This window comes from Anomaloglossus baeobatrachus, unplaced genomic scaffold (assembly GCF_048569485.1).
Source record: "Anomaloglossus baeobatrachus isolate aAnoBae1 unplaced genomic scaffold, aAnoBae1.hap1 Scaffold_3920, whole genome shotgun sequence".
Taxonomy (NCBI): Eukaryota; Metazoa; Chordata; class Amphibia; order Anura; family Aromobatidae; genus Anomaloglossus; species Anomaloglossus baeobatrachus.
The window spans coordinates 1-13,007 of NW_027443260.1; the positions used below are offsets into that span (position 1 = coordinate 1).

General features: G+C 48.2%; 6 non-coding genes and 3 pseudogenes across 6 annotated transcripts; all 9 read left to right on the forward strand.

The window, feature by feature from the left end:
- Positions 1-972: 972 nt before the first annotated feature.
- LOC142276072 (U2 spliceosomal RNA) lies at positions 973-1,163 on the forward strand. The gene has a single exon (XR_012739600.1). It is a non-coding gene; the product is annotated as a U2 spliceosomal RNA (small nuclear RNA).
- A 1,387-nt stretch (positions 1,164-2,550) lies between these two features.
- LOC142276084 (U2 spliceosomal RNA) lies at positions 2,551-2,741 on the forward strand. Its single transcript, XR_012739611.1, has one exon. It is a non-coding gene; the product is annotated as a U2 spliceosomal RNA (small nuclear RNA).
- Positions 2,742-4,128: 1,387 nt separating this feature from the next.
- Positions 4,129-4,319, forward strand: LOC142276096 (U2 spliceosomal RNA). Its single transcript, XR_012739622.1, has one exon. It is a non-coding gene; the product is annotated as a U2 spliceosomal RNA (small nuclear RNA).
- A 1,387-nt stretch (positions 4,320-5,706) lies between these two features.
- Positions 5,707-5,848, forward strand: LOC142276102 (U2 spliceosomal RNA; annotated as a pseudogene).
- Positions 5,849-6,544: 696 nt separating this feature from the next.
- Positions 6,545-6,741, forward strand: LOC142276098 (U2 spliceosomal RNA). The gene has a single exon (XR_012739623.1). It is a non-coding gene; the product is annotated as a U2 spliceosomal RNA (small nuclear RNA).
- A 1,387-nt stretch (positions 6,742-8,128) lies between these two features.
- On the forward strand, positions 8,129-8,319 carry LOC142276104 (U2 spliceosomal RNA). Its single transcript, XR_012739625.1, has one exon. It is a non-coding gene; the product is annotated as a U2 spliceosomal RNA (small nuclear RNA).
- A 1,387-nt stretch (positions 8,320-9,706) lies between these two features.
- LOC142276103 (U2 spliceosomal RNA) lies at positions 9,707-9,848 on the forward strand (annotated as a pseudogene).
- A 697-nt stretch (positions 9,849-10,545) lies between these two features.
- LOC142276099 (U2 spliceosomal RNA) lies at positions 10,546-10,741 on the forward strand. The gene has a single exon (XR_012739624.1). It is a non-coding gene; the product is annotated as a U2 spliceosomal RNA (small nuclear RNA).
- A 1,387-nt stretch (positions 10,742-12,128) lies between these two features.
- Positions 12,129-12,232, forward strand: LOC142276101 (U2 spliceosomal RNA; annotated as a pseudogene).
- The last annotated feature ends 775 nt before the right edge of the window (positions 12,233-13,007 follow it).

Consider the following 13,007-nt stretch of genomic DNA (forward strand, 5'->3'; position numbering starts at 1 on the left):
TTTTCTTTGAGTAATGATGATCTCTTTAGTAGTCTGTTGGCGCCCTCTCCTGGAGGAATAGTTTGCTTGCTCTTGGACATTCTAAAAGAGAGGTCATGATAGACATTGAGCTTCTGAGCTCAATTGGGGACAGTCATGGGTGATGAATGTTTGCAACCTACTGCGAAGCCTCATACCGCAATATAAGGAACGTCAAATACTAAGAAAGGGCGGCCTATGAAAGAATTACTACTTTCAATAAGTACACTTAAACGGCTAATTGGGAATAGAAAAACTGTAAAAAGCCCTCTGAGAAAGCCCCCCTCTAACCTTTGATAGTAAGCTTTTCTGTAGTCTGCCTGTTGATGTATTTTCCGTTTGAACTGTGCACAACATGAAGAGACGGAACACTGGCGGCTTGTCACAATGCCCCCCGATGACATCACAATAGCGCTGCTGCCTAGAAAACAAGCTGCGCAGAAGAAGTTGTTCTTTGGGTGGGAGGGTGGGCTAGTGGAAGGAGGGGGCAATCTCTTTTTTTCCCGGGTGGTAGGGGGATGACAGGAGAAGGGAAGCGGGTGGTGAGAAAGGTACAGAGGGCAGGGTTTGGGGGCTGGGAAGGAAAGGGAAAAGATTAGGGTTTGGGGATGATGAAAGGGCTTTCTACGGGTAAGGATGGCAAAGGGTGGCAGTGACGGAAAGTCAGGCAACCTGTCCTGTCCGTCTTTTTGTATCGTGAATTGGAAAGACTGCAAGGGGGAGGGGAGTTGCTTGCGCCCTAAAGGAGGAGTTATTCAGATTCATTGCAGTGGGCGGCGGCTGCAAAACGCACCATTCTTCTTGTTTTGGCTCTGCAAAGCAGCCTTTTCAAGGGTTGGCTTGGGTGACAAAATGTCTTGTGTAGGCGTGGGTTTGTCTCCCTCTCGCTCTCTCTCCCTAAGATGTGTCCGGCATAGGCCAGGGTGCCACTCGAGGCCCAAACCAATTCTGGTTATCGCTTCTCGGCCTTTTGGCTAAGATCAAGTGTAGTATCTGTTCTTATCAGTTTAATATCTGATACGTCCCCTATCTGGGGACCATATATTAAATGGATTTTTAGAACAGGGAGATGGAAAAAGAGCTTGCTCTGTCCACTCCACGCATTGACCTGGTATTGCAGTACCTCCAGGAACGGTGCACCCCTTCTTAACCCAGTTTCCAAAAGCAGAACTCAATTCACCTGATTCATATTAGCCCGATTTAATGAATTGGAAGAAAGCATACGTCTTCATATGCACCTCAATTTGGCCCATTCACTTTTCACACTTCCTCCTTTTGTTTTTTATCTTTCACACTTTTGACTTTCTTTATTCATCCAAATAGCAAACTCATCACCACTCAACCTGACCAACTCGGCTATGTCCCCGTGCTGCAGTTCTCTGTCTTATCTAGATCATTTGCAATTGAATGGAATAGATCCCTTTTGGACAAAGTGGATTCACCTGCTGCTGCAGTGACCACAGGTGTGATAACATCTAGAATTGGCATCTGGTGCGATCTCTCCGCTTCCACTCCAAAGAAAGTTACCTGTTTATTCCTATCATGCATTGGTTTTTGGGGTTTTCTTTGAGTAATGATGATCTCTTTAGTAGTCTGTTGGCGCCCTCTCCTGGAGGAATAGTTTGCTTGCTCTTGGACATTCTAAAAGAGAGGTCATGATAGACATTGAGCTTCTGAGCTCAATTGGGGACAGTCATGGGTGATGAATGTTTGCAACCTACTGCGAAGCCTCATACCGCAATATAAGGAACGTCAAATACTAAGAAAGGGCGGCCTATGAAAGAATTACTACTTTCAATAAGTACACTTAAACGGCTAATTGGGAATAGAAAAACTGTAAAAAGCCCTCTGAGAAAGCCCCCCTCTAACCTTTGATAGTAAGCTTTTCTGTAGTCTGCCTGTTGATGTATTTTCCGTTTGAACTGTGCACAACATGAAGAGACGGAACACTGGCGGCTTGTCACAATGCCCCCCGATGACATCACAATAGCGCTGCTGCCTAGAAAACAAGCTGCGCAGAAGAAGTTGTTCTTTGGGTGGGAGGGTGGGCTAGTGGAAGGAGGGGGCAATCTCTTTTTTTCCCGGGTGGTAGGGGGATGACAGGAGAAGGGAAGCGGGTGGTGAGAAAGGTACAGAGGGCAGGGTTTGGGGGCTGGGAAGGAAAGGGAAAAGATTAGGGTTTGGGGATGATGAAAGGGCTTTCTACGGGTAAGGATGGCAAAGGGTGGCAGTGACGGAAAGTCAGGCAACCTGTCCTGTCCGTCTTTTTGTATCGTGAATTGGAAAGACTGCAAGGGGGAGGGGAGTTGCTTGCGCCCTAAAGGAGGAGTTATTCAGATTCATTGCAGTGGGCGGCGGCTGCAAAACGCACCATTCTTCTTGTTTTGGCTCTGCAAAGCAGCCTTTTCAAGGGTTGGCTTGGGTGACAAAATGTCTTGTGTAGGCGTGGGTTTGTCTCCCTCTCGCTCTCTCTCCCTAAGATGTGTCCGGCATAGGCCAGGGTGCCACTCGAGGCCCAAACCAATTCTGGTTATCGCTTCTCGGCCTTTTGGCTAAGATCAAGTGTAGTATCTGTTCTTATCAGTTTAATATCTGATACGTCCCCTATCTGGGGACCATATATTAAATGGATTTTTAGAACAGGGAGATGGAAAAAGAGCTTGCTCTGTCCACTCCACGCATTGACCTGGTATTGCAGTACCTCCAGGAACGGTGCACCCCTTCTTAACCCAGTTTCCAAAAGCAGAACTCAATTCACCTGATTCATATTAGCCCGATTTAATGAATTGGAAGAAAGCATACGTCTTCATATGCACCTCAATTTGGCCCATTCACTTTTCACACTTCCTCCTTTTGTTTTTTATCTTTCACACTTTTGACTTTCTTTATTCATCCAAATAGCAAACTCATCACCACTCAACCTGACCAACTCGGCTATGTCCCCGTGCTGCAGTTCTCTGTCTTATCTAGATCATTTGCAATTGAATGGAATAGATCCCTTTTGGACAAAGTGGATTCACCTGCTGCTGCAGTGACCACAGGTGTGATAACATCTAGAATTGGCATCTGGTGCGATCTCTCCGCTTCCACTCCAAAGAAAGTTACCTGTTTATTCCTATCATGCATTGGTTTTTGGGGTTTTCTTTGAGTAATGATGATCTCTTTAGTAGTCTGTTGGCGCCCTCTCCTGGAGGAATAGTTTGCTTGCTCTTGGACATTCTAAAAGAGAGGTCATGATAGACATTGAGCTTCTGAGCTCAATTGGGGACAGTCATGGGTGATGAATGTTTGCAACCTACTGCGAAGCCTCATACCGCAATATAAGGAACGTCAAATACTAAGAAAGGGCGGCCTATGAAAGAATTACTACTTTCAATAAGTACACTTAAACGGCTAATTGGGAATAGAAAAACTGTAAAAAGCCCTCTGAGAAAGCCCCCCTCTAACCTTTGATAGTAAGCTTTTCTGTAGTCTGCCTGTTGATGTATTTTCCGTTTGAACTGTGCACAACATGAAGAGACGGAACACTGGCGGCTTGTCACAATGCCCCCCGATGACATCACAATAGCGCTGCTGCCTAGAAAACAAGCTGCGCAGAAGAAGTTGTTCTTTGGGTGGGAGGGTGGGCTAGTGGAAGGAGGGGGCAATCTCTTTTTTTCCCGGGTGGTAGGGGGATGACAGGAGAAGGGAAGCGGGTGGTGAGAAAGGTACAGAGGGCAGGGTTTGGGGGCTGGGAAGGAAAGGGAAAAGATTAGGGTTTGGGGATGATGAAAGGGCTTTCTACGGGTAAGGATGGCAAAGGGTGGCAGTGACGGAAAGTCAGGCAACCTGTCCTGTCCGTCTTTTTGTATCGTGAATTGGAAAGACTGCAAGGGGGAGGGGAGTTGCTTGCGCCCTAAAGGAGGAGTTATTCAGATTCATTGCAGTGGGCGGCGGCTGCAAAACGCACCATTCTTCTTGTTTTGGCTCTGCAAAGCAGCCTTTTCAAGGGTTGGCTTGGGTGACAAAATGTCTTGTGTAGGCGTGGGTTTGTCTCCCTCTCGCTCTCTCTCCCTAAGATGTGTCCGGCATAGGCCAGGGTGCCACTCGAGGCCCAAACCAATTCTGGTTATCGCTTCTCGGCCTTTTGGCTAAGATCAAGTGTAGTATCTGTTCTTATCAGTTTAATATCTGATACGTCCCCTATCTGGGGACCATATATTAAATGGATTTTTAGAACAGGGAGATGGAAAAAGAGCTTGCTCTGTCCACTCCACGCATTGACCTGGTATTGCAGTACCTCCAGGAACGGTGCACCCCTTCTTAACCCAGTTTCCAAAAGCAGAACTCAATTCACCTGATTCATATTAGCCCGATTTAATGAATTGGAAGAAAGCATACGTCTTCATATGCACCTCAATTTGGCCCATTCACTTTTCACACTTCCTCCTTTTGTTTTTTATCTTTCACACTTTTGACTTTCTTTATTCATCCAAATAGCAAACTCATCACCACTCAACCTGACCAACTCGGCTATGTCCCCGTGCTGCAGTTCTCTGTCTTATCTAGATCATTTGCAATTGAATGGAATAGATCCCTTTTGGACAAAGTGGATTCACCTGCTGCTGCAGTGACCACAGGTGTGATAACATCTAGAATTGGCATCTGGTGCGATCTCTCCGCTTCCACTCCAAAGAAAGTTACCTGTTTATTCCTATCATGCATTGGTTTTTGGGGTTTTCTTTGAGTAATGATGATCTCTTTAGTAGTCTGTTGGCGCCCTCTCCTGGAGGAATAGTTTGCTTGCTCTTGGACATTCTAAAAGAGAGGTCATGATAGACATTGAGCTTCTGAGCTCAATTGGGGACAGTCATGGGTGATGAATGTTTGCAACCTACTGCGAAGCCTCATACCGCAATATAAGGAACGTCAAATACTAAGAAAGGGCGGCCTATGAAAGAATTACTACTTTCAATAAGTACACTTAAACGGCTAATTGGGAATAGAAAAACTGTAAAAAGCCCTCTGAGAAAGCCCCCCTCTAACCTTTGATAGTAAGCTTTTCTGTAGTCTGCCTGTTGATGTATTTTCCGTTTGAACTGTGCACAACATGAAGAGACGGAACACTGGCGGCTTGTCACAATGCCCCCCGATGACATCACAATAGCGCTGCTGCCTAGAAAACAAGCTGCGCAGAAGAAGTTGTTCTTTGGGTGGGAGGGTGGGCTAGTGGAAGGAGGGGGCAATCTCTTTTTTTCCCGGGTGGTAGGGGGATGACAGGAGAAGGGAAGCGGGTGGTGAGAAAGGTACAGAGGGCAGGGTTTGGGGGCTGGGAAGGAAAGGGAAAAGATTAGGGTTTGGGGATGATGAAAGGGCTTTCTACGGGTAAGGATGGCAAAGGGTGGCAGTGACGGAAAGTCAGGCAACCTGTCCTGTCCGTCTTTTTGTATCGTGAATTGGAAAGACTGCAAGGGGGAGGGGAGTTGCTTGCGCCCTAAAGGAGGAGTTATTCAGATTCATTGCAGTGGGCGGCGGCTGCAAAACGCACCATTCTTCTTGTTTTGGCTCTGCAAAGCAGCCTTTTCAAGGGTTGGCTTGGGTGACAAAATGTCTTGTGTAGGCGTGGGTTTGTCTCCCTCTCGCTCTCTCTCCCTAAGATGTGTCCGGCATAGGCCAGGGTGCCACTCGAGGCCCAAACCAATTCTGGTTATCGCTTCTCGGCCTTTTGGCTAAGATCAAGTGTAGTATCGTTCGAAAAGGTGGTTTAAGGCTCCGGCCACCTTAGTACAATGATGCAATGCACACTGGAAGGTTGCGCTTGTTAGTACTTTGGGAGGATAGTATATCCATCTAGAGAAAACCATGGCCCTACCAGGATCGAGGCTATTAGACTGAGTAAGTGTGGGGGTTATGGTGCAATGTGCCCCAGGAATGGACACCCTGGAGGGAGTCTGAACTTGCTAGGTTGGGACCCTGGTAAGCCTCAGACTCTGTCGCACGCCGCGCCTTGCCTATTCATACTTTCCAAGCATATTGCCCTATCCCGGCCTTCTGGCTAAGAAGGGAAATTTTTATAATCCCGGTCGGAGGTCCGGTCAGCTTTGGGCTGAGAAACCAACACCCGGTTGGAGGTCCGGGTCAGCTTTGGCTGAGAAACCAACACCGGTTGGAGGTCCGGTTAGCCTTGGGCTGAGAAACCAACACCCGGTTGGAGGTCCGGTCAGCCTTGGGCTGAGAAACCAACACCCGGTTGGAGGTCCGGTCAGCCTTGGGCTGAGAAACCAACACCGGTTGACGGTCCGGGCAGTCTCGGCTGCGAAACCAACGACTAGTAGCTCCCTACTCCACTTGGGTAAGATGCCTCGGTGGACGCTGGGAGCAACAACAAGGCTCAACCAGGCTTCGGCTTGGGGGAGCACCGAAGATCCCTGACCCTCGCTGTGGCCTTCTGGCTCGGAGGAACGGGGTTGATTTTTGGGGATCCTCTTCTCACGGAGGGGTCCACACGAATCCTAGCCTTTGCACTGTTTTTGGTGTGACTTCGGTCATGCATTTTTGCGGTGCTTTGGAAAGCTTCATTAAATCAAAAAATCTGTTCTTATCAGTTTAATATCTGATACGTCCCCTATCTGGGGACCATATATTAAATGGATTTTTAGAACAGGGAGATGGAAAAAGAGCTTGCTCTGTCCACTCCACGCATTGACCTGGTATTGCAGTACCTCCAGGAACGGTGCACCCCTTCTTAACCCAGTTTCCAAAAGCAGAACTCAATTCACCTGATTCATATTAGCCCGATTTAATGAATTGGAAGAAAGCATACGTCTTCATATGCACCTCAATTTGGCCCATTCACTTTTCACACTTCCTCCTTTTGTTTTTTATCTTTCACACTTTTGACTTTCTTTATTCATCCAAATAGCAAACTCATCACCACTCAACCTGACCAACTCGGCTATGTCCCCGTGCTGCAGTTCTCTGTCTTATCTAGATCATTTGCAATTGAATGGAATAGATCCCTTTTGGACAAAGTGGATTCACCTGCTGCTGCAGTGACCACAGGTGTGATAACATCTAGAATTGGCATCTGGTGCGATCTCTCCGCTTCCACTCCAAAGAAAGTTACCTGTTTATTCCTATCATGCATTGGTTTTTGGGGTTTTCTTTGAGTAATGATGATCTCTTTAGTAGTCTGTTGGCGCCCTCTCCTGGAGGAATAGTTTGCTTGCTCTTGGACATTCTAAAAGAGAGGTCATGATAGACATTGAGCTTCTGAGCTCAATTGGGGACAGTCATGGGTGATGAATGTTTGCAACCTACTGCGAAGCCTCATACCGCAATATAAGGAACGTCAAATACTAAGAAAGGGCGGCCTATGAAAGAATTACTACTTTCAATAAGTACACTTAAACGGCTAATTGGGAATAGAAAAACTGTAAAAAGCCCTCTGAGAAAGCCCCCCTCTAACCTTTGATAGTAAGCTTTTCTGTAGTCTGCCTGTTGATGTATTTTCCGTTTGAACTGTGCACAACATGAAGAGACGGAACACTGGCGGCTTGTCACAATGCCCCCCGATGACATCACAATAGCGCTGCTGCCTAGAAAACAAGCTGCGCAGAAGAAGTTGTTCTTTGGGTGGGAGGGTGGGCTAGTGGAAGGAGGGGGCAATCTCTTTTTTTCCCGGGTGGTAGGGGGATGACAGGAGAAGGGAAGCGGGTGGTGAGAAAGGTACAGAGGGCAGGGTTTGGGGGCTGGGAAGGAAAGGGAAAAGATTAGGGTTTGGGGATGATGAAAGGGCTTTCTACGGGTAAGGATGGCAAAGGGTGGCAGTGACGGAAAGTCAGGCAACCTGTCCTGTCCGTCTTTTTGTATCGTGAATTGGAAAGACTGCAAGGGGGAGGGGAGTTGCTTGCGCCCTAAAGGAGGAGTTATTCAGATTCATTGCAGTGGGCGGCGGCTGCAAAACGCACCATTCTTCTTGTTTTGGCTCTGCAAAGCAGCCTTTTCAAGGGTTGGCTTGGGTGACAAAATGTCTTGTGTAGGCGTGGGTTTGTCTCCCTCTCGCTCTCTCTCCCTAAGATGTGTCCGGCATAGGCCAGGGTGCCACTCGAGGCCCAAACCAATTCTGGTTATCGCTTCTCGGCCTTTTGGCTAAGATCAAGTGTAGTATCTGTTCTTATCAGTTTAATATCTGATACGTCCCCTATCTGGGGACCATATATTAAATGGATTTTTAGAACAGGGAGATGGAAAAAGAGCTTGCTCTGTCCACTCCACGCATTGACCTGGTATTGCAGTACCTCCAGGAACGGTGCACCCCTTCTTAACCCAGTTTCCAAAAGCAGAACTCAATTCACCTGATTCATATTAGCCCGATTTAATGAATTGGAAGAAAGCATACGTCTTCATATGCACCTCAATTTGGCCCATTCACTTTTCACACTTCCTCCTTTTGTTTTTTATCTTTCACACTTTTGACTTTCTTTATTCATCCAAATAGCAAACTCATCACCACTCAACCTGACCAACTCGGCTATGTCCCCGTGCTGCAGTTCTCTGTCTTATCTAGATCATTTGCAATTGAATGGAATAGATCCCTTTTGGACAAAGTGGATTCACCTGCTGCTGCAGTGACCACAGGTGTGATAACATCTAGAATTGGCATCTGGTGCGATCTCTCCGCTTCCACTCCAAAGAAAGTTACCTGTTTATTCCTATCATGCATTGGTTTTTGGGGTTTTCTTTGAGTAATGATGATCTCTTTAGTAGTCTGTTGGCGCCCTCTCCTGGAGGAATAGTTTGCTTGCTCTTGGACATTCTAAAAGAGAGGTCATGATAGACATTGAGCTTCTGAGCTCAATTGGGGACAGTCATGGGTGATGAATGTTTGCAACCTACTGCGAAGCCTCATACCGCAATATAAGGAACGTCAAATACTAAGAAAGGGCGGCCTATGAAAGAATTACTACTTTCAATAAGTACACTTAAACGGCTAATTGGGAATAGAAAAACTGTAAAAAGCCCTCTGAGAAAGCCCCCCTCTAACCTTTGATAGTAAGCTTTTCTGTAGTCTGCCTGTTGATGTATTTTCCGTTTGAACTGTGCACAACATGAAGAGACGGAACACTGGCGGCTTGTCACAATGCCCCCCGATGACATCACAATAGCGCTGCTGCCTAGAAAACAAGCTGCGCAGAAGAAGTTGTTCTTTGGGTGGGAGGGTGGGCTAGTGGAAGGAGGGGGCAATCTCTTTTTTTCCCGGGTGGTAGGGGGATGACAGGAGAAGGGAAGCGGGTGGTGAGAAAGGTACAGAGGGCAGGGTTTGGGGGCTGGGAAGGAAAGGGAAAAGATTAGGGTTTGGGGATGATGAAAGGGCTTTCTACGGGTAAGGATGGCAAAGGGTGGCAGTGACGGAAAGTCAGGCAACCTGTCCTGTCCGTCTTTTTGTATCGTGAATTGGAAAGACTGCAAGGGGGAGGGGAGTTGCTTGCGCCCTAAAGGAGGAGTTATTCAGATTCATTGCAGTGGGCGGCGGCTGCAAAACGCACCATTCTTCTTGTTTTGGCTCTGCAAAGCAGCCTTTTCAAGGGTTGGCTTGGGTGACAAAATGTCTTGTGTAGGCGTGGGTTTGTCTCCCTCTCGCTCTCTCTCCCTAAGATGTGTCCGGCATAGGCCAGGGTGCCACTCGAGGCCCAAACCAATTCTGGTTATCGCTTCTCGGCCTTTTGGCTAAGATCAAGTGTAGTATCGTTCGAAAAGGTGGTTTAAGGCTCCGGCCACCTTAGTACAATGATGCAATGCACACTGGAAGGTTGCGCTTGTTAGTACTTTGGGAGGATAGTATATCCATCTAGAGGAAACCATGGCCCTACCAGGATCGAGGCTATTAGACTGAGTAAGTGTGGGGGTTATGGTGCAATGTGCCCCAGGAATGGACACCCTGGAGGGAGTCTGAACTTGCTAGGTTGGGACCCTGGTAAGCCTCAGACTCTGTCGCACGCCGCGCCTTGCCTATTCATACTTTCCAAGCATATTGCCCTATCCCGGCCTTCTGGCTAAGAAGGGAAATTTTTATAATCCCGGTCGGAGGTCCGGTCAGCTTTGGGCTGAGAAACCAACACCCGGTTGGAGGTCCGGGTCAGCTTTGGCTGAGAAACCAACACCCGGTTGGAGGTCCGGTTAGCCTTGGGCTGAGAAACCAACACCCGGTTGGAGGTCCGGTCAGCCTTGGGCTGAGAAACCAACACCCGGTTGGAGGTCCGGTCAGCCTTGGGCTGAGAAACCAACACCGGTTGACGGTCCGGGCAGTCTCGGCTGCGAAACCAACGACTAGTAGCTCCCTACTCCACTTGGGTAAGATGCCTCGGTGGACGCTGGGAGCAACAACAAGGCTCAACCAGGCTTCGGCTTGGGGGAGCACCGAAGATCCCTGACCCTCGCTGTGGCCTTCTGGCTCGGAGGGACGGGGTTGATTTTTGGGGATCCTCTTCTCACGGAGGGGTCCACACGAATCCTAGCCTTTGCACTGTTTTTGGTGTGACTTCGGTCATGCATTTTTGCGGTGCTTTGGAAAGCTTCATTAAATCAAAAATCTGTTCTTATCAGTTTAATATCTGATACGTCCCCTATCTGGGGACCATATATTAAATGGATTTTTAGAACAGGGAGATGGAAAAAGAGCTTGCTCTGTCCACTCCACGCATTGACCTGGTATTGCAGTACCTCCAGGAACGGTGCACCCCTTCTTAACCCAGTTTCCAAAAGCAGAACTCAATTCACCTGATTCATATTAGCCCGATTTAATGAATTGGAAGAAAGCATACGTCTTCATATGCACCTCAATTTGGCCCATTCACTTTTCACACTTCCTCCTTTTGTTTTTTATCTTTCACACTTTTGACTTTCTTTATTCATCCAAATAGCAAACTCATCACCACTCAACCTGACCAACTCGGCTATGTCCCCGTGCTGCAGTTCTCTGTCTTATCTAGATCATTTGCAATTGAATGGAATAGATCCCTTTTGGACAAAGTGGATTCACCTGCTGCTGCAGTGACCACAGGTGTGATAACATCTAGAATTGGCATCTGGTGCGATCTCTCCGCTTCCACTCCAAAGAAAGTTACCTGTTTATTCCTATCATGCATTGGTTTTTGGGGTTTTCTTTGAGTAATGATGATCTCTTTAGTAGTCTGTTGGCGCCCTCTCCTGGAGGAATAGTTTGCTTGCTCTTGGACATTCTAAAAGAGAGGTCATGATAGACATTGAGCTTCTGAGCTCAATTGGGGACAGTCATGGGTGATGAATGTTTGCAACCTACTGCGAAGCCTCATACCGCAATATAAGGAACGTCAAATACTAAGAAAGGGCGGCCTATGAAAGAATTACTACTTTCAATAAGTACACTTAAACGGCTAATTGGGAATAGAAAAACTGTAAAAAGCCCTCTGAGAAAGCCCCCCTCTAACCTTTGATAGTAAGCTTTTCTGTAGTCTGCCTGTTGATGTATTTTCCGTTTGAACTGTGCACAACATGAAGAGACGGAACACTGGCGGCTTGTCACAATGCCCCCCGATGACATCACAATAGCGCTGCTGCCTAGAAAACAAGCTGCGCAGAAGAAGTTGTTCTTTGGGTGGGAGGGTGGGCTAGTGGAAGGAGGGGGCAATCTCTTTTTTTCCCGGGTGGTAGGGGGATGACAGGAGAAGGGAAGCGGGTGGTGAGAAAGGTACAGAGGGCAGGGTTTGGGGGCTGGGAAGGAAAGGGAAAAGATTAGGGTTTGGGGATGATGAAAGGGCTTTCTACGGGTAAGGATGGCAAAGGGTGGCAGTGACGGAAAGTCAGGCAACCTGTCCTGTCCGTCTTTTTGTATCGTGAATTGGAAAGACTGCAAGGGGGAGGGGAGTTGCTTGCGCCCTAAAGGAGGAGTTATTCAGATTCATTGCAGTGGGCGGCGGCTGCAAAACGCACCATTCTTCTTGTTTTGGCTCTGCAAAGCAGCCTTTTCAAGGGTTGGCTTGGGTGACAAAATGTCTTGTGTAGGCGTGGGTTTGTCTCCCTCTCGCTCTCTCTCCCTAAGATGTGTCCGGCATAGGCCAGGGTGCCACTCGAGGCCCAAACCAATTCTGGTTATCGCTTCTCGGCCTTTTGGCTAAGATCAAGTGTAGTATCTGTTCTTATCAGAACAAACTGAGCTAGCTACACTTGACGAGATACGATCAGGGAGACAAGCTCCGAAGCCCAGCCGAGACCGAAAGAGGGAGATCGGACGGAAGAAGAGCTTGGCAGAAAGAAGCAAGAAGACGAAGGCTCGGAGAAGACTTGGGGAGACCAGAGGAACTTCGAGGAGGAACACAGCAGGAGAAGACACCCGGAGAAGAATCCAAGATCCAGCTCCGGGAACTCAAGCAGGAACCAGCCATGGCAAGCAAGCCAGAGAAGGCAGCCAGGAAGGCTCAGGACCCAGGGACCTCCAGGAAGGCTCATCCAGAGGCTTCTTCGGCCCAAGAGGCCCCTACCTCCGACGCCAGCCAGCCGGAGGGAGCCCGGACGCCGCCTGAAAAGGCTCCAACCCTGGAGCCTTGGATGCGGCAGACGGTCGCCCTGAAGCTAAAGGCGGTGGATGGTAGGTTGCCGGACATGTCCAGCGACGTGTTCTGCAAGAAGATGATTCTGGATCAGGGCTTCTCCAGGGCGGAAACCCTGAGTGTCCAGACCTTCATGACTGGCATTTTTCTGGTAACCTTTGCCACGGTGAATGCCTGCAGGAGATACTGGGAGGCGATGAACGCAGCGATGCCGGACTCCCCTTTTCATTCTTTTTTAGGATCCTGTCCTATACAGAGGGATGAGAAGAGGATCACGGTCTCCATGCGGAACCCGCACACCCCAGGAAGAGACATCTCCACGTTCCTGGGACGTCTCTGCACAGTGGTGAGGGAGCCATCCCACATCCTTAACGGCAACGGATTCTGGACGGGTAAGTGGTCAGTAACCGTTCGACTCTACAG